This window comes from Bombus pyrosoma, linkage group LG14 (genome assembly GCF_014825855.1).
Source record: "Bombus pyrosoma isolate SC7728 linkage group LG14, ASM1482585v1, whole genome shotgun sequence".
NCBI classification, from domain to species: domain Eukaryota; kingdom Metazoa; phylum Arthropoda; class Insecta; order Hymenoptera; family Apidae; genus Bombus; species Bombus pyrosoma.
The window spans coordinates 9,508,121-9,532,256 of NC_057783.1; the positions used below are offsets into that span (position 1 = coordinate 9,508,121).

Genomic DNA, 24,136 nt, shown 5'->3' on the forward strand with positions numbered 1-24,136 from the left:
CTTTCTAGATGAATGTTATCATCGAAAGAGTAGAAAATTTATTGTTAGAAAATTTAAATTTCATGTGAAAAAGTTATAAATTAATGATAACTTTATTATAACATAATAATTTATAATATAAATTCTCTTTCCTAAAATTCTGCTCACACAAATACCAATAAATAAGATAGTTGCCTAATCTACTTTTCATCAAATACTAAATACGTTGAAAACTCATTTAAAGAGGATCGTCCACGGTACTCTAGCCGTAAGATTCTCGCAAACAATATTTTCACAGAAATAATCCAACGTTTAGAGTGAATTCAGTTCAGCTGGTCGTGAATGGAACAAAAGCTGGTGAGATTATTCTCTTCCTGCGGGATACTTGAAGCACAAGAAACCGAATAGAATTCGTACGATCGATCAGAAAACAATTTACATGGACGTGTCCGCCTCGCCACATAAGTCTAGGTCCGCAGCTGTTACAGAAAGAAGGATGTGCTTAAGACGTCACGATTCAGCTGGGAAATTCTTCCTTTTATTCCCTTCTTGCGTGGTCACCTTTGAAGCGACCTTACATCGCTCTCGTTGCACGCCTCGTTCGGGAGTTTAATGCATTTCGAATTTCCTCCTCTTTCCAGGCAACGTAGCCTTTCAAAGAGCAGGACTATCGTCTTTCTGGGACTCGGCACTCATCGTGATTGCCCGATAGTGCTACGATCATTTAAAAAGATTGTACGAATTCCGAGCTCGCGGATCGGACTGTATCAATTATCAGTTTAGAGTTCTCATCATTGTATGTATCCTTTGAGGCTCTACAACACATCGTGAAACACCGATACCGTGGATTTAATTTACGATGAATTTCAAAGTGAAAATTGCGACTAACTGCGACTTTCTTTTATTGTACAGGGACTACTGCAATAAGATGGTAACCCCACTTTCCAGTAATTTGAGTAAAACAATAAAAAAAAACAACGAAAAACCAATCATGATCAAATCATTGTTTGAAATGTACTATAAATTTGTGGTCGGATAATATACGCAGAAATAAATTGATTTATACGTAACTTTAACCAAATCCTGATCCGAAGGAAAGATATTATCAAAATTAAAGAATAAACTTGAAACTTGTAATCCGAAATGTTCCAGAAAACGATAGTCATCTTGCCCACAGACGTATCAATTCATAGGAATCTTACTTCGTATGTTTCCATATTCATTCATTAAAAATATTTAACATGAAACTTGTTAATGAGATAACTGTTGCATATTATCAGTAAATATTTTGTTACATATTTTCTATCGAAAAAGCGCGTTATTTTACGATTCTCGTTATAATTTAATACTACGCCAATAGCACCGAAGTAGTGTCGGACAGTGACTAGCCAGCCAGTAGATATAACGTCTACAGATGTCTTTGAAAATGGAGTTCTATGAAGACATAATGACATCGAGCAACTGAGAGGAGACATTCTTTAAACTAAAGGTTATCCAAGCACTTCTCTTGGTACTTTATAAATGCATCAAAAGAAGGTAAAGCTTATGTAACATCTTCTAACAAAGGAGAAGTGGAAGTGACTCGTTTAAAAAGCAATGTGGGCTCATATCAGATAAGGTCAAAACCGTAGTTCTTCAGAAACGTGTTCTTTTCGAGATACCCTTACAAAATGTTGCACGAGGATTCTCTACAATGACGAAATGGTAACCTTTTTAAAAATTAAATTTTTTAATCATATAAATTGCTTTTTAGTTCTAATTCCAATTGCTTTTGGTTCTTGATTTTACCTAAATATTTTTTATCTTGGTAATAGTTATCTAATTTACAATTTACAATTAAATTTTATACAAATACATTTTACAATTTCATCTTCTTTGTATCACTTATCTTTCAAACTTTCTTTTGTCCGCCATTGTATACAGGATTGCTCAATTTTCATTGTCGAACTTGGATTTTTACGTATAAAAGGAGAATTCATTTTGTATGCACGGAAAAATTGAAAAGCCGTTATTGAAATTTCGAATGATCGGTAGCTTTTGGAAAACTAAATAGATGAATGAAAATGTGTACTAAATTTATTTATCTACTTAACTTTTCTTACGGTACAGAAAATCAAGATCAATTTCTACCGAAGCATCTAAACACGTCCAAAGAAACCAACATCAAACACGGCGTCTCGTAACTTTGCACCTTCGACAAGTAAACTTTGAAAGTCTCAACCGTCGTTGCTGCAAGGTTGGCACTACCAGCAAAGGTATCACACACACGTAGAAACACAGGCTGGAAACAGAGCGATGTGCTCGGCTGTTAAATACGTCCGTTCTCTACAGAATTGCACGACATCCCAAAGACGTTGAATAAATTATGAAGCATTATCCTTCGTAATACCGCAGCGATAGCGTGACGCGACGATGTTCTCGATGCACTGCATGTTAACTTAATGAAATACAGCTGATTCCTCTAAAGGAAATAGCTTCGTATCGATCGGATTTGAAGATGATCAATAAATGCAGGAAATCTGTACAAAACAATATATTTCAGTTTTTTGGCCTGTGATTTTTTATTTCATAAAAATGATCGTGTAATAAAAAATCGTATTTATTAACTCTGCACGATTTCCCAATTTTTCTACATTTTAATATCGATATAAACTTGCATCTAATTAATATGTAAATATAATAAATACAACAACGCGCGGATACTTTTTGTAACCATTGTAGTTACTTCTCCTATCGTAGACTTCAGAACAGGAAATACATATTTACCCGTGCGTTGTCGTAAGAACGATGAATCTCAACAATTTATATCTTCCAGTGTATCCTTATGACATATGGGCTCAATAGCTAAATCTTCCCTGAAATCTTGCCTTCTTTTCCATGTGAAACGTTAAAGCTGCAAGTTCACCGCCGCTCAGCGAAATATAGCAGAAAGAAGAAACTTAGAAAATAAGGCGTCTGATAAAAAGGAGCACTTTGAACGCGATCGAAAAGCATCCTAACGAAAGTTCGCGTCATCGAATTTCTTCGTTGAAAACTTCTCTCGATGGAGCTAATTAGCGGATCGCGTTTCCTATATTTATAGCTGAACCGATGTAGTACTTGGCGGAGCGACGATCTTCGTAGCAGCTCGTATATCATTGCGGCCTGAATGCGCCGATAGCTCGTCGAGTATCATGGAGATGAGACACGGAAGGAGAGACAGAGAGAGATAGAGAGAGAGGGCTATATATCCGCAAATTATTGAGCCGGTTGGTTGGCTTTCGAGTCGTATGGCTTGATTGAACTCGGCAGCAACGCACACGAGATCGTTAGACGATGGCCTGAGTATCGATTCTGCCTCGCGATCGAGCCTACAGTGTTGCGTATTGTCGCGTGCACCGACTGGTCTCTCCATCTCTCTCTCTTTCTCTCTCTCGTGTCACGCGGCTAACACCGTGACACATCGTTCTCTTGCTCGTTCTCGAAAACGGGACCAGGTAGATAGTAGGGAGCCTCGACGTGACGAAGTCACCTCACTGGTGTTAATCACGATTGATTGCTGTGTTTTGGGACGCGTGTAACTTTCGTTGTCGTTCGAGTATTTGATAGAGAGACTGGTAACCAGACTACGGATTTTTATGTAAATTCATATTTTCGAAAATATTCTTAAAAAGAAGTAGAACCTTGATGGAGAATCGTTTGGCTTGATCAACTGAATTGGGTCTATCTGCAAGAGACGCGGAGAGATCATCGTGCAATCGATCATTGTGCATTCTCCTCACACGAACAGCGGAGGGATACCGATTACCATACTACGAAACCACGACGAAGCTATCACACGACACACGAGGAAGGATAAGCAGTTTGCGGAACCGTGCGTTTACCTGTAGCGAGACCACGAAGCTGCTGTTTAAACGCTCTGATCGACGACTGTAGATCTACGACGATTGATCGAAGCACAAGTAGAAGAATTAATAGAGCGTTAAATTGTGCATTGATGAAAAAATGGCCCATCTGTGAAATATAATATTTTAACTCAAGTTTTTATGCTTAAGAGAAAAAAGACAGTACAGAATAATTCCAGAACTGGACGAGATAGATCGTGAAGAAAATTTTGAAATACAACTGAAACTGACAGGTGCTATTACTATAACGTATCATAGCAAAGCTCAACATCTTCTTTGATTAATTTCCATTCGTAATAGGAAACTTCTTTATTATGAAAATCTATATTATGAAGTATAATAGAAATGTAAGTCTTCCTCTATATTATGAAATTGAATGGTAAACTCGGATAATACGCGTAAGAGTAAATCATGATATTTCTAGGCAAATGCATCTAATATTAATGCGAACCAGATCTGAAAATCTAATGCTGACCTATTAACGAAACGCAAGTCATATCAGCATAAATATGAAAATATTGAAATATTTTTGTCTGCGAGTAGAAAGTTCTGTCGTTATCTGAAAATTGATATTTTGTCCAATAGCTTCAAATCTTTTAAAGCTTAAGATTTTATTTGATAGTGTACCACCATAATCCCCGAAAGCAGTTCGTAAGTAAATAAAAGTTATATTGAAAAGACGACGTTCTGAGATTTCTAAAAGTACGATGAACAGACTATGCACATTTCAACAGTATCGTAACTGATAAAATATATAAGAAATATTATCTCATTTAATATTTGATAAGAGGAGGAGAAGAAATTTCAGTGCAAAAGATATTATAAATAAATCAAACACCTTGAAATATTTAAAAAAACGTTAATAGTAATGCTTAAATTAATATAATTGTCAATTACTTAAATTAATAGTACAGCGATTAAGAATAGATACTGTTAATAATAAAATTACATTAGCAACATCAATTCAAAGAATCTGCCTTTTTCTCATTCGGTTTTATCGTTTTCTTTTCGTTCGCTCTACGCTTCGTGCGATTCATTGTAAAATTGATAATGCGCCATGTCACGCGATTATCACATAAAACGAGCACAGCTGTATACCCGAAGCAATCACGGAAACGCGAGAAACACGATGATTCAGGAAGTGCTTTATGATACGTTTGTCGGCGATATCGATCGATATATTTCTACAGGCATGTATCAATGAAACCATATTGTGTTTTCGTCGCGTGCATTAGGTCGCAAGCTGACCACTTCGAGATACGCGATGTATAGTCCGCTAAAAGGATTTGACAAGATATAGAGAGACGAATACAGAGGTGAATTCTGCTTATCTGGTATCATCCTACTGTAGTTAGATCAATGGTACAACACACAGTATCTGACACTACTAACAGTGAATATACTATTGGCAACACGGTGATTGACACGTTTAACCTAGCCCATTTTCATCAGTCTAAAATTGGAAGCTAAACGATACTGTCAGTCATGGATTATTCAGAATGAATTATTCTATAGCACTGATTCTTATGATTCTTATAAGCCTGAGCAACGATAGTAGTTATCGGAAAAGTGCATTCACAGAATGTCGTGTCGAAATTATTTTGATTAAACGTGTATGATAATTTTCATGAAATACATGACAAATAAAACATGATCTACGGGTATGTTGCATTTGTAAATTTACATCAGTGATAATACGAGAATAATTTTGCATTCAGTAAGTGAAACGTTTTGCTCTAACGAATTGTTGTTAAGCAACACGCGTCTTTTCTATTTTCGATTTTAATGCTATTTTCTGAAACACTTCAAAGAGATGAACCTATCACTCAGCTATAAAATTCTCCCACTGTTCCTTTGTCCATAACAAAATAATTTATAACACCCGAAACTTTTCGTTTACGTAATCTTCTTCATGAAACTTTAATTAATTCGTACGAAAGTTAAATTAAGTTTAATGCTTCTCTACACCAGACTTGAGAAAAAATGACCGATACAAGGCACGAGTGAATGATCTGATATATGTTTGTATAAGTATTGTGTAGAATCTTATTAAAAACATGCAAGTGATACTTTTAAATCGTATGAAAGTAAAACTTTTAAACAGATCAAATGAAACTAACGTAACGACTGAAAATTTCACAATTAGCCTAACAGGCATAGAATTAATGTTGGTCCAACCATCTGCCATAAAATCCTCTTTAATCAAAAATCTAGCAAATCCTGGATTAAATATTTTATTAAAAGTAGAAACGTGTTGCAGCCACGAATGAATCAAACTGGAACTTACGTGATTTTCAATGATATTTGTGGAATTCAAAGCGTACTACTTCTCAATTTTTTATGAAATTTGACTAGTTCCCGCGTAAAGTTGCGCTTTTCGTATATATTTGAACGAAATAATTTAATCATATAAGGATTTATTCTATTTTGCAAATTCCAATCTCTGTTAAAAATGCCTAAATACTTCTTTTATCAACATTTTTACTGAATTATATTTGTACAAATTGATATTTTTACAAAGATTTTGATATTCTTTGTGCTTTTGCATTCGCGTTCGTCTTCGTTCATTGCTACACAATTGCGCTTGATACAAATTCATCGAACAGCACAAAATTAAACAAATGTAGTCAAATATCAATGAGTGCGCGGATTTTATTAATCAAAATGAACGATACACGTGGCATGGTATCGCAAAATCAGCGATGTAAGAAACGGAGCAGAATTTTCCACGAGATCTGGTATTATCTTCTTTTATCGTAGTCAATCGGCAGCGTCAGATTGCGGGATTGAAATCAAACCTAGCCCAGCAGCTTCCCTTTCAATAAATCAACCAATACCGGAACATCTGGCCTTCTGAAACTTCTCCCTTCCTTCCTGGTCCTTTGAACCGGAATGAAAACCTCTTGGAAGAAAGGGAGCGAAGCTTTCAGTCTGTTTAGGTACGCAGAAGCAATCATCTATCCCTGAGGCATAGAAAAGGGATCGTTAAGCGTTTCTCGAGAATTTAGCGATCATTTGCTCTCTCGTTCTTTAATACTTCGTTACACACTCGAACGAAAGGTAATTAGCTGGCCATGCAGCGCAACCCCTGGATCTTGACTTTGCTTCATCCCTCCCGTCTCGCCTCCTGCGCCAGCCACTTCTTCATCCGTGGCCTCGTTTCCCGGAAACATTAGAATTAGCCGTGAAATTAGCATATTCAGAAGTTTTGCAGTTTAACGGACGACTTGTACGCGCTCCAGACGAGCAACCTCTTGCCGGCGGTTGCACCGGATGTCTTAAAGCAGCCCCTGGTGCAAACAATGTAGTCACGCCGTCTTTCGGACGGAAAAACGCCTCTGTTCGGGCTAATTATCGCAGGTGGTAGAAAGGGATATCCAGCGGATATCCGGGTTAACGAAGAGTCGTGAACGGGCAACTTCTAACCTCCGTTTCCCTCATCGCCGCCTCCTCGCTAAGAATTCCTCCTTTTGGCGCGATTCTGCTCAACGAAATTCTTTGAAATTGTGCCGCTTCCACGAAGCAACTGGCTGAATTGCCCTTGTAACCGAGTTTCCAGTTTGCCTCTCGATTTCGAAATTTAACACTTTCCCGCTCTTCACTGCCGTTTTCCACGACCTGTTGATTATATTTCCAGCATTTCCGGGAAATATAAAATAGCAATTATATCTAATGGATGTGTATGTAGACGTGTACATATATGCCTAGATATTTTTTCCAAATTATTTAAACCACTTAGCGGTAATTGTTGTAACTAATTCAGGTCTGAAGTTTACTTATGCAAAGATCTTATCTCGTGTAATCTTGTTTGCTTGGACGTGGCTCTTTGTTAAACGTGACGTTATAATACCGTGCATTCAAACAACGGACAAGTAGCGATCCTCATAGAGCGACTATCGTTTCGAAAATTCTTGCAATGAAAAGCGTTATACCTCTAAATACGCCTAAATGTACGTTTTATATTACTCATTCTCGTTTGTTATTCCTTTACTTTTTAAACGCCTACACAAATTTCAAATCGCGAGTATTTTGAGTTTCCTGTCCCGCAGTAAAATGTCAGCATTGATTGTTTTATTTCTATTTTATTGTTAAATACAGCTATTTATATATTTTGTTAAAATCATCCCTACTATAGTAATAGTAGATTTATATATCTAATATATATCTAATATATTCTGTTCACCGAATCGTCAACTCGTTGCGAAAATCGAAACAGCCAGCAAATCGATACAACGGTACATGATTTTTCGCTCAACTTGAGAAAAATATTTATTTAGTTTTTCAATGCATTCATTTGCATGGATAAATGGCTGTATGCTTACAGAAAGAGTCATATCCCGTAGCCGTTGTTGCTATCGATCGGGAATATTCAAAAGAACAATAAAATCGGAGAAATTAAATACGAATTCACCGTTCAAATTGTGTTTCTAGAGAAAAATACTTGTTTGCCTCCAATTCAATTCGTAATTTACACAGAGAATTTTTTATAAAATTATGCGTAAAAACTCTTGCACCAGGAAGCGTTGTACATCAAATTGAAATGATTTTTGTACAAATAATTTTAATCTGGTGCAGCAATTGAGAATAACAGTTCATACGTTGCACACCATTAAAAAATATAAAAACTTCAATCGAAATGGATTGAGTCAACAATTTTTTCTTCATTGCAATTTACGTATTTCTGTTTTTAGCGAAATGTTATAAGGCGAAATCGATCTGTTACTAACGATTACAAATTTTATAATCTTCCAATATTGAAAGTCATTGAAATTGGATTCCTATTTAACAAGGTTACGTTAAAGCCGAATTTCATCGCCTGGTCTTCCGCTTCATCGAGATTTTTCCTATCAAGATGGTTCCCTGTCATTAATTAAACGCCACTTGAGAATGAGAAAAGCTTTTCCCTCCCCAAGAAGCAAAAGTTGTAGGATTATTTACTCCGACCACCACTCCCCAATAATGTCCCTACACCGTGGGCTTCGGCTGCCAGTCATGAGAACTTGCTAAATTACCTGTGTTCCGTTCAGCCATCGAATTTATTTCGTCGATACAATAATGGCAAAACTTTTCTACTCTTGGCTGTGTGTGATTGAAATATCTAGCAGAAGGAATTTTTGTAGCTTCGAGTAACTCGCAAGATATACAGACTAGACTCGCAACTTTCTGTCTAATCTTTTTCAACTCTAGCTGAAAAAGAGAAAAAGGTATAAATGGATATTAACCGATCGAGGATCAACGTTCCGTTAACGTAATAACTCATCCGTGATCTTTTCCAGCCCATCTACACGTTATTGGATTCCATTTTTTAACGTCGCGTTTATGAAAGAGAATGCCGAGGATTTGTTTGATATTTTCAGTCTTACTTTCTTCTGTCTATCTAAATTCTACAATGTTACGAAGTTTGAAGGAACTGCAGAATTTATGTACGTCAATATGCTAAATTATTCATCTTTCTTAAATTATGGAAATTATTCTTGTGCTGGAAGAAATGATAATTAATTTATAACGGGCTGTATATTAGTGAAACACGAGTAGACAGCAGTAGCTAACGTTTTTTTCAATTAATTAGATTCTCGACGAAACCATGCATATTTACGCGCGGCTGCAGCAAAGTTTCGTAGCCGGGTATGCAAAATTCAAGAGAACGCCCAGGAGTCATATCTATTTCATCGACAGGTTTCAAGCTCGTGCTGGAATTTATAACAGCGTTGAAGCTATCGCCTGTACGGAATTGGTAAAAAAAAAATATTTATATTAACGGCTTAAAGTTTACTGCTTATTACGTTTGAAAAATATGTGATATCGATCGCATGCAAAAGGGTAATATTATTTACATTTAAAAAGGAGAAATATTAATCTGATAAGGGAAGCATCGAGGTATCATTTTCAATAGAACGCACAGTGTATGAAAAGCAGCTTTGTTAAATCAAATATGTTTTCCAATGTGACAAACATTTATTCGGATGCTGTCATCATTTCGTAGAGGATCCTTCTACTTGGACTGCAAAAGGTAGTTATAAAAAGTGGCTACAAAAAGTATTTGCACGTGCCATTATTTTCCAATCAAACGTTTGCTCGCCAATATGTTTCATTTTCGCGGTATCAATTTTTTGCAATCATGTGACATCATATCGCAGAGAAGAAGATATTTGGAAAAAATGAAAAATAAGGAAAGCCGTACCTAGAGTTAACTATTCCTTTTATCCAAGTATCGTGCAATTAATTCGTACTAAAGTGAAAACAAAGCTGCACTCGCTGTGGATACGTAGTTAGTGAAAGCCCGAGGCTAAGGAAAACGAAAGAAGAAATTGTATCAAGAGCGAGCACGTCTAGAAAGGCGAGCCCGAGAAACAGGGAGCAGATTCGTTTGCCTGGATCTACAAATCTCAGTTTGGTTCAATCTTCCTTCGCGCTAACTGGACGCTGACAACGAAACGATCGTCAGAGTTACAATGGATTTCACAGCGCTTTATAATCGAACGGAGGTAATCGCCGCCTCTATTCCAAGTGCAATTACTGGCCACTGTTCGAACGTCTCCAAAGCCTGCAATTAAACTTTATCTTTAATCGATGTAACCCTGGGATAACGATCCTTTACAGATTTCGTCCAGCTTTGTAAGTTAAACTCAAGGAATCGGGATATTAATTGTCAACTGGAATGTTCGAACGTGAAGCCAGATTTCGTGGATGCGATAGTAAAACGTCAGCGAAGAAATACCATTGACGCAGGAGGAAGATGTCAAATATGATCGTGAAACTTTGGAAAATTTGAAACACGCGAAAATACGAATTTCAAAAACTCGACAGAGGTCTGTTCTCTCTCTGTTCGATGGTTTAATTTATATTAGCTCCATTTATGCGAGCATACAGTCCCTTTTACAGAGAAACCGTGAGAGAAAAAATTCTATTGAAAAGTTTTATTCCGATTTTCAATTTCCTGCCCTTTGAACTTCCTGTTTCGTATGTAAATCAAAAATGTACTTAAAAAGAGAAAGAGAACTGAACGGTAGGGCACAGTCTTTATCGAATAATAATACTCGTTTTATTTGAAAGAAGATATTATGAAAGCAAATGAATGAATGAACATTTTTTAAACATTATATTTTCCGTGATTCTGTATTTATTTCACTCTCTCGAGCGAATTAATTACTTACTTAATATGTATTAAATCTTCTTTTCGTGTTTATGGTTTTAATTACTACTTAACGAGTTTCTCGCTTCCTGTGTTTCGAAGAAGATCGCGACTCACTCCCCTAAAACGTGCAATGAATTTTTAAATAGTCTCCTTTTAGATTCTCGAAACTAAACGTACACGTTTCTTTGCTTTTGTATAACACGTAACTAGACTGCGGATTTTTATGCTTTTGTAGAAAATTTGAAATTGCAAAATTGCACGGAACACACGTAACGCGGAAAAATGTATAAAATATCCAGAATATAGTGCTTGCTATGATATTTTCTAGGTGAAATAATTTTTTACCAAGGCTCTAGCCTTTTTCACTCTTTAAAGTACGAACGTGTGTGAAAGTCCGCGGTCTACATATAATGTTTCACACTTTATCAATACACGTCTTTCGTTACAAAATTTATACTTAATAATTAAATATTCCAAATCGAATAAAAAAGAGGGGAGATAGGAAACACGAATGGGAAGAATGGAAGGAATGAAATGAAAATACAGCTGACAATCGAATATTTTGCATCGTTTAACTCGAACTACGTCCAACGGTTCGCAAAGCAGAAAACAATCCGTAGACTCTGTGCAACGTAGCGAATATAACGTACACGGTGTTTTACACATTTCGCCAATAGCAACGGTTCCGTTGTAATTAAACGACGGTTCTTCGTAATTGAACGACAATGAATAATGCCACGTGGAATAGAGCAACGTGTCTTTGCGGTAATGACGCTAGTCCGCAGCCGAGGATCGCGTGTAATAAGTTAATTGCACTAATTACTCGTAACTCAACTTGAAATTGCTTCGATGTAATAACGAAATTTTCTACGATGAAACGCTCCTAGTCGGTTATCATCCGCAAACTTACGTGGCACGCTTGCACTTCGTTGAATAAATTTGCTGACCGTTAATTTCAATGTTTTCGGAGTTAGCGTTAAACAAATTTGATATTTGATCAAACAACGTTGTTGACTAGTCCACCGCATTTTCTTTGAGTGTCTCTCTTGTTCGTTGCGAGGCATTACAATTTAATTAGAATTACGAGGCATCGTAATTTAGTTATTAATGATAAAAAGGCAAACGTTCCATTAATTACCTAGAAAGATTATTTGATTAATTATGTAGACCGTGTCGCATTAAATCATAAAATGTACAAAATGTCACTTCTTCAAATGAAACTTTTTCTTGTTGTGATTTGTTTTATTTAGAGAACGCTCACTACGAGTACAATTTAAGATAAACGTAATTATGCTTTCTTGCTGTATCGCGGAATACAAGATGAAAGTTCGCTTGGAATAAAAATGTAATTCTTCTTGAGTTATTTTTGGAAAAAGCAAGTAGAACGACGCCATCTAAGAAACTTAATACGAAGACGAGAATATTTTCTTTCAAATTTGGTATTACTAACGATGCTTAGAAGTACATGGTCAACACTCAAACGGGAGGAGAAACTTATGGTATATCGCCAGAGGCTTTCTTTTCAGCTCGACAAAAGGTTAAAATTTACTGTTTCTTTTCGCGAACTATCCAGTTTGAAAGAAACTGCAAGAAACTTTAGACATAAACGGGAACCTCAGAATTAAGTCGATAATTGATAAAGTTACATAACGTATCGATCAATAAATTTCCATAGTTAACAACTCCTAATTAAATTTGCAAAATGTTTCGTGGAATTCAAATTTCTTTAATACCTGGATGTTGCGAAGAATTTTCGTTTCGTGATTTATCTCATTTGGAAATCGACGACAGCTCTCTTGGAAAATATCGATTGTAAAATTGTTGTCTACGCTATTTTAAGTATTACACCAGCGGTTTCCAATCTTTATGCTACTACGTCTCCACGAAAAAAAATATTTTTTCGTGCCTCCCTACCACTTATTTTTTTAATAAATATAATAATATAGATACGTTTTAAATAATAAAAAATTATTACAAAAAAAACTGGAAACTACAATTAACAGAATAATAACAAGGCTGTAACATATACGTGTATTACGATGTGAAGTTTTATTTATTGGTAGATATTATGGTATGGAAATTAATATTTTATTAAAAAATTTTGGCGCCTCCCAGGTTGGAAACCGCTGAGTTACAATATCAATTTTGATATAAATAATTTCAAGAAAACTCCATAATCAGATTTAATGAGGAGGCAGTTTTGGTAATACGCAACTGGTTGATAGGATACCGTACTTTCGTATTTTAAAATTGTTTTTATGCGAGGAGCACATATATACGTCTTCGCGTAGCAAACATATATTTTTTAAGTAAAAAAATCTCGTGCCATGATCCTGGTTAAGGAGCATGAAAAACAAATAAGTAGCGCAAAGAAAAGCAAAGAAAAGGCGGTTTGAGACGGAGGGCAAAGGGCAAGAGAGGAAGAGAGAAATTTATCACGTACAGATGTCTGCGAAGATACATCAGGATAATGAGATCCGTGCTCCTTTCTCTGCCATAAACTTGTAAAAAAAAACTCGACGCCGTAACAATGTCCCCTGGTCCACGAGCGATCCATCCTCGTTCCTTCTTTTTACGACGGATTCGAAGAGGCTCGGTGTCGGTGGGTAACGAGTGACAGTAGTTCCTTACGGCAGCGCTCAGGTTCAAGAACTTCGTGAGGGAAACGTCGTCGCCGACCTTGCAGCACAGACTGTCCAGCGTCCAGTAACGTTTCCGCATTTTTACGAGTGTCTACTGTCGACCAGATTGCGATCGATCGCACGTTGACAGAGGAATTCATGACCCTAAGTCTGTGTGAGAAAAGCAGAAAATACTGGAATCTCTTTGTACCACTGAACTAAATTTAGTTAGCAAAAGTTTGGAAGCCATAGGATTGCAAGTTATCGATGTTGATAGAAATCAATGAATATTAAATTTAATAACAAGTTAGGTTTAATAACAAATAACCTGTTTACGATTATCGAACAGCTAAAAAAATTCACCAAATGTCCAAATTGGACAAATTGTGAATTGAAATTATTAAATAAAAAAAAAAAAAATTCGGGAAGAACTTATTGGGAAAACAACCTATTCTCGAGTTAATCTATCTTACAATGGACGTTTCCTTAAATAGATGATATCTCCCTTACCTGAGGATGTCTGCTTCTCGAGTTCAAATATTTCAAACGTTGTCTTCAAGACGACCTATCGTCCAGTTAAAAATATCTGCCGTGCATCGATGCAGGAATTTATAAATCAAGCTCAACGCGATGCGAGCGATGCGACGACGTTTCTGTCCAACCCATGTACTTACTTCAACTGACTGGTGTCGCTCCAATGTACATTCTGTAAACTTTTGTTGATTGACGCGCTTCTAGCTCGGTTTAAGCGTATAAAAGCGGTACAGCAGAAGGAATTTATACGTATATTATACTTAACTCAGGTTATCGATTTTCTAACTCACTGGAGACTGAATGTTCTGTAGAAAAAATACCCAACCACCATTGACCGTTCAAAACCAGTCGATCAACTAATCATGCATCAAATATTTAGGCACTGTACCAGGTTACAAATTCACACTGAGACTAGCGATTTAGGATCGTCTGAACGAAACTGCAAAAACTATACACATTCCTATACTCTACTAATCGTAAAGGGTAGCTCCTCCGCCCTTCGAGTACAAAAAACATTACTGTACAAAGCTTGCACAAGGTCAGTCCTAGTCTGTGGCGTGTAAACCCAAGGGACGGCGGTCAGAACCTACAGTTGCAATGCGCAAAGGATTCAGGAAACAGATTTCTGAGAATAATCCTGGATACTGGCAGACACTATGGCACAAGAAAAGTATCCGAAGAAACAGAAATGACAGGTCTCGTGACATACGTAGAAGAACTGACGCGCGAGATACTGAATAAAAGTCATGGCAACTCACTAGTACGTCAAATACATAGCGCGATATAATATACACGAAATTCCACCGAGAAACAGAAAATCTGTCTCTCAACTATCTAAGTCCGTAACCCCAATGGAATAGATGTCGTGCTGACGGATTCTTGAAACTTTCCCCTTGCCACTAGTCGTGCATTCGCAAGAAACCATTAACCGACAACCGAGCATAATCTTGCAGTTAGAGGTTTAGAGCAGGTATTAAGGCGAGCACAACTGTTCCCGATACTGCGTGAAAAACGCGCATTGAGAAGCCGAAAAGAGATTTATGCGTTACGTAAGAGGCTTTTTTGGAAACTTTCTGGTAATACCGCGTACTTGCTGTCGCTACGATAAGTCGGCTAAGGCTCGATGCGGACGAACAGTTTGTGGTAAATCGCCGCAGTGGCAGCGGGTTGGAAGAGCGAGGAAACGTAGGTATCCTTCTTTTATGAGACAGAAGAACCTTATTTCTTCGTTCTTGCAACGGTACCGCAGCGGTGTCGTACGGTAAAATGTCACTTGTCCGCAGCGAGCCTAACCGTGAACGCACGCGAGCCACATTTTATCGCGTGATACCGCTGCGATCGTATGTTCGTCTTTGTTGTCCCTGGTAGGAAAACAAAGAAAGATATATGGTCGCAGCGATATCACACGGTAACATGTCGATCTTCTGCATCTGACCTAAGGCTGATGACAGGTGTGGTTGTTAATCTTTGTTACCGATAGAATAGTATTTATGCATTAGCAGTCTGTACCAAGCACGATTATCAATTCGCTGCTATAAAATGCAGGAACAATTATACGACGGTTCACTAAGCTAAACATACGCCTTACCTCTGACTCGCTCTAGCCTCCGTGATAACTTCAAGCCGAGAGAAGTTCATGCATTCTCGAGTAGATTTATTTTCGAATCGACGTTATATCCGAATTCTGTTTAAGCCAGCATCCATTCGTGGTTCGTTCGAATCCATTTGTGGTAGTATACCGGCTCCAGTTAACTAGGAAGACTGTGCACGTTCGTGAGTCAATCAACTTCTCTGAGATTATCTCTACGAGTTCTATACTGTTAACCGCAAACTTATACCAGCCATGTTGCGCACATTCTACGGTCGAATCTTCTCCAGGCATACATACGAGTTACTAATCTAGTTAGATAAGAGAAGGTGGTTGCAGGTACGTTGCAGCAAACAAACATACACTTGCAATTAATCTACGAGTATCCTATTGGGTTGTAACATACACTTGTTCTGTTTTCCGACATGTTTATATCATATACAATGGGGGAAAACAAGTGTACAAGTGATGGAAATAGGTATCAGTGAAGTTTAGTCGAACCAGCTTTGATGACAAAATGAATAAAATTTTATAAGTTTTATGAATTACAAGTTACCTAATCAACTTATTTGATATAAAATTAGAGTATGTATTTGTGTTATACATTTAGCATGACGATTAACGTTCAATCATAGTACGTATTTAATATAAAAGTATAGTACCTATGTGGTATGCGTGTACAATATTATATTAGTGTACAACATAAAAGTGTAGTACCTATGTAGTATGCGTGTACAATACTATATTAATGTACAACATGAAAGTGTCGTACCTATGTGATATGTGTGTACAATACTATATTAGTGTACAACATAAAAGTGTCGTACCTATGTGATATGTGTGTACAATACTATATTAGTGTACAACATAAAAGTGTCGTACCTATGTGATATGTGTGTACAATACTATATTAGTATACAACATGAAAGTGTCGTACCTATGTGATATGTGTGTACAATACTATATTAGTGTACAACATAAAAGTGTCGTACCTATGTGATATGTGTGTACAATACTATATTAGTGTACAACATGAAAGTGTAGTACCTATGTAGTATGTGTGTACAACATTATATAGTACAATATTAGTTGTTCGAAAAGCGTCTTTCTTTTACAGGCACGTCTTTTACAACAACGCATCTTTATACAAACATGAAACCTAATCCGTCGAACGTTGTGATCTTTATTTTGATAGAACAAAATGGATCATATGTAATTCGATAAAATAATATAAAACGAAAAATGTTGTGCATCCATTATTTCCTTATAAAACGAAAGAAATTTTTCGGACGACCTAATAATATAATACGTGGCATAAAGAGGAGTCGATAGTATTGCGAACGATTTGCGCTTACTGTGTTTTCTATGTAATTCTATTTCTACGTGGAAAATGCATTCCTCTCCAAAAGTACAGCGAAATAGTCGTCAATAGTTTACACAGACGAGCAATCAATGGACGACACTTCCTCGCGCGGATTAATAACATTTCGGCCGGAACAAGGAAATTTCGGATGTCGAACTGCTAACAGGTCCATCGACAAATTGCTTATTTGCGTCAAATGCCCCGGGACGTTCAGTACAGGTCCGATTGCAATGCAATTCCGTCTACCCTCGATATAATGCTCTGTGTCTATACGTGCCAAAGAGGGTTATTGAATTAACTGCTTCTAACTTTGAAAGCTCCGGCGTAATTCACTTCCACCATCCACAGAAACTCATTGAAATACTTAAATACCTATCTCCCGCGATACCGTTACAATGAAAATCTGATTAGCTGCAGAGAATATAATAATTCACCGACGATTATTTCTTATCAACGACCATGCTGATTATAAAAATACAAGTCTATATCTTCAATGAATTTCTGAATTTCATATCAATTGGTAACTAAAAGAAGGTACTCCATTAGATTGTTTGGGATATATGTTAAGAGAGTTGAGAAAATTTTGATTAGATCTTTGCCATTTATAACGTGAGATTTTTATCACGATACTGGACATATGAGTTTTTCACATAATTAAAATTTCAAAAGTTTCCGCCCACTCTGATGACTCTAGAAACAAACGAAGCGATATGTAGCTTGGATGTATCAATTTATGCGTCAATGTATCTACCGCGTCTTAATTATGACAATTAAATTGTCCAAACTTTTGTTCCGATCTCACTTATTCTTTAAATTATTCCAGGAATAAATGAATGATTTATAATCCAATTAGTCTAATGGCCAGCAAATATAAAGTATATTTCGTATAAATGAATCACCGAGTTTCTCTATATGCGTATTTATACCATGTTGCTTAAAACACGACACGACCTCGGTGTATAATCGAGAATGTTAGTAAATTCTTGTAAAAGAGGTTCACAGAATTTGTAACATAGGAAAGCATAAACCCCGTACACATTCATTCTTCCACGAATCCAATCAGCTTTCGGTTTAAGAGACTTTCGAGACGAACGTAAAAACTTGTCAGACATTTCTACGTATCTCTATAGCAAACAACAGGCACATATAACTCCGGTCGAAATCGATTTCAACCTCAAATCCTTCCTCAATTACGAGTGGAACGAATGCCAAACTTTGTCTATTTTAAAAAATTCCAGCTCGAAATTCGGTAGCCGTTCACCTAGATTAAGTTTCCACAAGACTGGCACGAGATGAAACTCGAAGAGCAAAACGGTCGGATTAGCATGTTTCGATTATTCAATGTCGAATGAGATGATATGTTCTTTTTTTTTTTTTTGGAAACGAAAGGAGATTGAATTTACAAAAATGTAAAATATGAAATGAGGAGAAGGGCCGAATCAATGTGCCACGCTCTGTAATCAACGGTTTTTCAATTACGAATTTTATACATGCTTGCAGGAAATTGTTATAAAATTAAGTTTCACGAGAATGCGATAGAATTGCATACATGAAATGCAAAACAGTTTCTCATGTACAGAGAACCTTCCCGTACCAGAATTAATTTTTCCCGGTAACACGTAGTGCTGAAGCAAAACTGTGTGCCACACAGAGCGAAACACTGAGTTTTCTCTAGATTCACGAAATTAAATCATCAAAAACGTGCTTCTAATACGTGAAACGTGTTTACGCCGTGTAATACGCAATTTTGCGTATCCGACGGTTCCGAATAAATCATTCTGTGCCGACGTTAAGCGAAATTATAGTTTGGTTAATGAATTAAACTTCTTCTATATCGACATTTTTAATACGAGTACGATATATCAGTCATATTTCATCCTTTCTTTGTTGCAGAGCATTTCAAGGACAATAAAACAACTTTCCCTGATTTCCTGAATATTCCAAAAAAAAAATCGACTGTAATAATAGAAATATTTGTTTTTATACACATTTATTATAAAATTTCGTAAATTTAATATTGAAAATATTATATTGAATATTGTGATATTGAAATGTAGTTCGAAGAAGGCCCAGCGAATTTGAAATCTCTCATTTCTATAAAATGTGCGATAAAATAGTCTTTTTCGTCTTTCGACCAATAAGAATCAGCAACAACAAAAACGTTCCCTTTCATTTCGGGACGAGAGTCAGAGAGGAATTTCGTGTAATTCAGGCTTAAATATGTATGTAACACTTGACAGAGGGTACCTTCTGCCAGTTTGCATTCTAATGAAAGAATTTCACGGAAATAATTGCCAATCGACTAAATGGATTTCGCTACTATTCGCAAAGAGGCTGTAATTACGTAGCTTGAGGAAACTCCAGTGCTCCAGCACACCTGTCGCTAATAAAATAACATTTTATAACTCTTCCTGACGTCGGCTGCTGTTCTACTGCCTTTGGTTTAACTTCGATTAAACCAAACCGTTTTTGAATCTTTCTTCGACCGATTAACACCTGTACCCATTCTTACTCGGCTGTTTTCTTTCCGAGATTCGAAAACACGCGGCGGCTGTTTGAAGAATAGCGAGCTTTGGGAAACGTGCGACGACGTAATTGAAATCGCAAATACAATTTAAACTGTTTTTAAAGAACTATTCTCTTGGTCATAAACTTCCATGTATAATCATGGAACTGTAAGTTAATAATTTAATTAGATCGCAAATGTAAATACAATATAATTTGACGTATTTGTGGTTGCACTTCGTTCCGACATTTATTAAACATTGCAGTTGATCTTTTCAGGGGAAACTTGAAATTGTTTCAGAGCCTAGACGGTCGATCGATAATTTTCTTCCGGAAGGAAATCCTCTCGCTCACTTTCGTTTTCATTTACAATAATATACAATTTTATACTTGGAGATTATCGGAAATTTACTTCACATATCTATATATGTAATTGAAATCTCATTCTCTGATTCGAAATTACATTACGCGTCGCAAAAAGGTGGAAATAATTGCTTTCTGTGGGAAAGAACTATTTGAGAAACGAATAAATCAAACCCAGTCAAATGAAATTAACAACATCGCATTGTTCCTATAAAACTAACAATACTATGGAATTTCAGTTCTGGTAACAAATCTATCCACCGACGTTGCAACAAAACAAAATCCCCCGCGTATACGACTTAACGATAAATCTCCAGATCACTGTTAATCATAACTTCGATTCACAATGGAATTTCTTACAAAGAAACCAATATAATTCGGAAGAAACCATTAATCACGATTATTAAAGATAGATGTACGACAACTTCCATTACTAACCGAGATTTCTCATCATATGTGTACGGTGCTGTCTCTCGGGCATCTATTTCTTTGACTTCGACACGCGCTGAAACGCTTGAATAATCGTATTCGGTCACAATATCTTACGTGCACAGACAGAACCGAATCGACTCCTTGAATTAACGTTTAATCCTCTGCGGATTTTTCGCAGGAATAAAAACACCTATACTCTGATTAAAACTGTCGAACAAATGGGAAATGTGATTGCGTGTATGACGGGTAGAGAATCAGCGGTGTAATCTAGTATTTTGAACATTTTTATTCAATTACACACGTATTTCGACTGTTTAAAAAATCATCCCTTTAATCTCGTAACTAATTAAGATGTAACTTTATCATCTGTCGCGATACGGTCTCGTGACTCGAACAAATTTACCGAATCGTTTTACACTAACAAATACAGAACGCTTCTATTACTTTTCCTCAGTTGATTTTACGGAATGATAACCATATCCTGGTTACAAACCTTTAAGAGACAGTTGACGAACGTGAGAGCAGGGGACCGTACGCGTGAAACCACACTCATAGGAATATCATTTTCCTATGTATCAATTTCCCTCGCTAATATGGGGACTGACAGACTCGCGTCCTTGAGCAAGGCACACATGACGGAATGGTTCATGGTAGTGGAATTTGGAAGTCCATATATCGAGATCGTAACTGACAGGTGGCGTTCCCCCGTGGTACGCCTTAGCAGGCCCTAAGGGTCTTCTTTCCCCTCTTCTTTTTCCAATTTCCTTGCATGGTCCTGAATCTCTCGAGAGACACCAGAAGAAATAAAAGTGCGCCATCTTCTGTCCGTCTTAAAAGTTCGGCCGACCTGTCAGGAAAAGACGAGTTTATGGCTGCGACCTCGGTACGATCCGCTCGGGAGTCGAGGCAGGGCGAGCAACTCGCCCAGAGTCCGTCTTCTTCGTTGTTTGTCTTTCGTTGTTGCCCTGAAACTAGTTTCCGCTCTTCACTCACGAGCTGCGTCGTGAATTATTAGCGACTCCCTCGATCCACTTTTTAAAACGACCAGCTCGATTAACTGTTTCAACGTTCGCTGCTTGTCCATGGCTCGCGAAAGTATTCCGACACTCGTAGAAACTTTGTAGAAGCACACACAAGAATCAGCTGGCCAGGAATCGCGATTACATGCGTGAGGTTGACAGTCCTTTAATCTGAAACGTTCGGTGATCATCAGTCGTCATAGTTTCGTGTTAAAACTGTAATGAGACATGTTGGTGAAGTTTGAAGCAAATCTGAAAGTGTACATAAAAATTATAAGATATTTGTTGAGAGCATACACCTCGTAAGGATTAGAAAAATAATTGAACAATTAATTATTCTATACTTGCATTCGCAAGATAACGAAGACAATAATAGCATGAAAATTGTCAACTACGCAGCTAATTTAGATAAAAGTGGGAAATACACGGAAGTAGGAGATGCAGTAATCATTACGCGCAGAAGACAACGAAAGTTCGCGACAAGTAGCATTCTGACTGCAACACGTAATCTGTGTAGACTCAACGGACGGAAATGAACGAACATTTTCAGCCGCAAAGGAAGGAAATTGTATGTTTTGTTTAGAAGAGAAACTCCTAGCATTGCCAGAACTTGCAATTTTCTTTGGATCTTTAGCTTCCTAGCGAGCACGCGGTGAATAAAAAGCTACGATATTTCTACAAGAGCTAAATTTTTGCGTTTTGTGCGGGCGAAGTTAAGCAAAAACGTACGTGAAATCAAAGAGAAACCCGATAAAATTGGATTACTCCGAAATGAATGCAAAATTCTTGTTTGCGGATTCCTGTAACGTAAGCTGGTAATTTGCATGGAATAATGGAAATAACGAAGGAATAATTTTGCATTCCATCGCCACTTATACCGAATCAATACCATCGCTGACAACGCAACCACCTTTCATTCTGTAAATAACGTAAAAATCAGAAAATCAACAAAATAGGCATATTTTCCTTCTATCTTTTTAATTTGGATTTTCATGGAAATATGAACGTGTGACCTCAAAAAATATTCTTATCGTGCAATCGATAAAAAAGTGATACCATAACGAATAATGGTACTCAATAGAATTTATTATCTGTCTTATTATTAGTATCGACGATTCAGGGACCTATGGATGAACGCGATACGGAAAAATTCCTGAAATCGTAAAGTGGCCTGTGCATATTAAAACTGTCCTGTCCGTAGATGTCTTCAGGAGCGATGAATATTTTATTACATCATAAAATATCCCGTACGTAACAACGTTCAGTCCGGTTCCCTTTATGCTCACGATCGATAAAACTGATTCATTTGTGTCCGGTGTCGTAAATCGGGATCACGTTTCACTTTGTTAAAACGATTTGTTTCCAAACTTCACTCCGCGTTCAGCCTCCAGACAAGTTTATGGTTGTTCAACGAGAGTTCGACTGCTGGTCAGGGCGTAAGGGTGAAACAACGAAAAAAAAGGATAGGAAAAAAAACGAGATCCCGCCGACGTTTGTCTGCCAATACTTTTTGGACGTATTTATTTTATAGTTAGCGATGCACTTTCCGCTACGAATTTGTGTATTTGAGTTTGACGTTTCCGTTTTACGCGTGGATGCATTATCGGAGCGATGCTTTTGTTGTTTTCGTTTTATCTTTGGTACTTGCACGCAGTGTGTACAAAATTTGAACACGCAATTTTTTGTAAATGGTATAAGTTCGAAGAACTGGAGCTTGAACTACTCCTCTTGAATTCTTGAACATTTCAAGAAATCTACGATGTTCTGAAGTTAAAATTATGCAAGTTGAAAACAAAATGTGAGATTCCTAGACGCGAATAAATAGATTGGAAATTTAGGATTTAACACTTTGACTGTTACGCCAAAATCACATGTTTCGCTCAGGACGTCACGGGAGTATCTTTTATTATTCAAAGCATATAATGACAAAATAATAATAAATTGATGATGTAAGACAACATTCTTCCCCAATGGACCGTTTATCTTATTGGTGGTCACGGGTGACCACCGTGTCGCCTTGCTAACAGTTGATAGCGACATATTATAACAAGGATTCGTTTATTTCAACAAACCACTCGCATTCGTTATTTCGTCGTAAGCAAAACGTCCAGAATATGTTGTTGAAACATGTAGAAGATATTAGTAAACGGTATTTGCTCATTCTATAAATACTAGTAAAATATGTGCACACTTCTAACTTCAATTATATGATTATAAAGCAGTGTTTACGATTATTTTCTAAGCTGTGTTTATAATAATATTCGTAGGTTATCCCACAAAGATATGGATGCAAACACAGTGCACCGTTAGATGCAAGATTTGTTCCCTTTCTTTTTTTATTGATGTTTTAATAAAAACGTTTTTCAATGGGGCATTTTTAATTTCAAAGTATCTTCTATTTATCGGTTATATTCAAAATCCCCTAACTAAATTTTCATTCAATTTTTACAATCGTAAGAAGTTCAAGCGCTCCGGTCACCAATGACCACCGTGGCGTCACAGAAGAAACCGTGATCGGTCATATATGACCAACATGGCAGTCAAAGTGTTAAGCATTAAAAAAACCGAAAACTAGAAAATTGGCGATGTTCGAGATCGGATCTCTGATCGTTAGGAATTTTCAAATTTGCCAGCTAGAAAATTCTGAACTTAAAAATCTGTTGACTCAATGACTGCGAATGAAATGAAAGAAAGTAGTAATTAATAAAAAAAG

General features: G+C 36.8%; 1 protein-coding gene across 5 annotated transcripts in view; it reads left to right on the forward strand.

Annotated features, from left to right (window-relative positions):
• LOC122574958 (zwei Ig domain protein zig-8-like) overlaps nt 1-24,136 on the forward strand; it is a 433,576-nt gene that overhangs the window by 82,810 nt on the left and 326,630 nt on the right. The window lies entirely within an intron of this gene.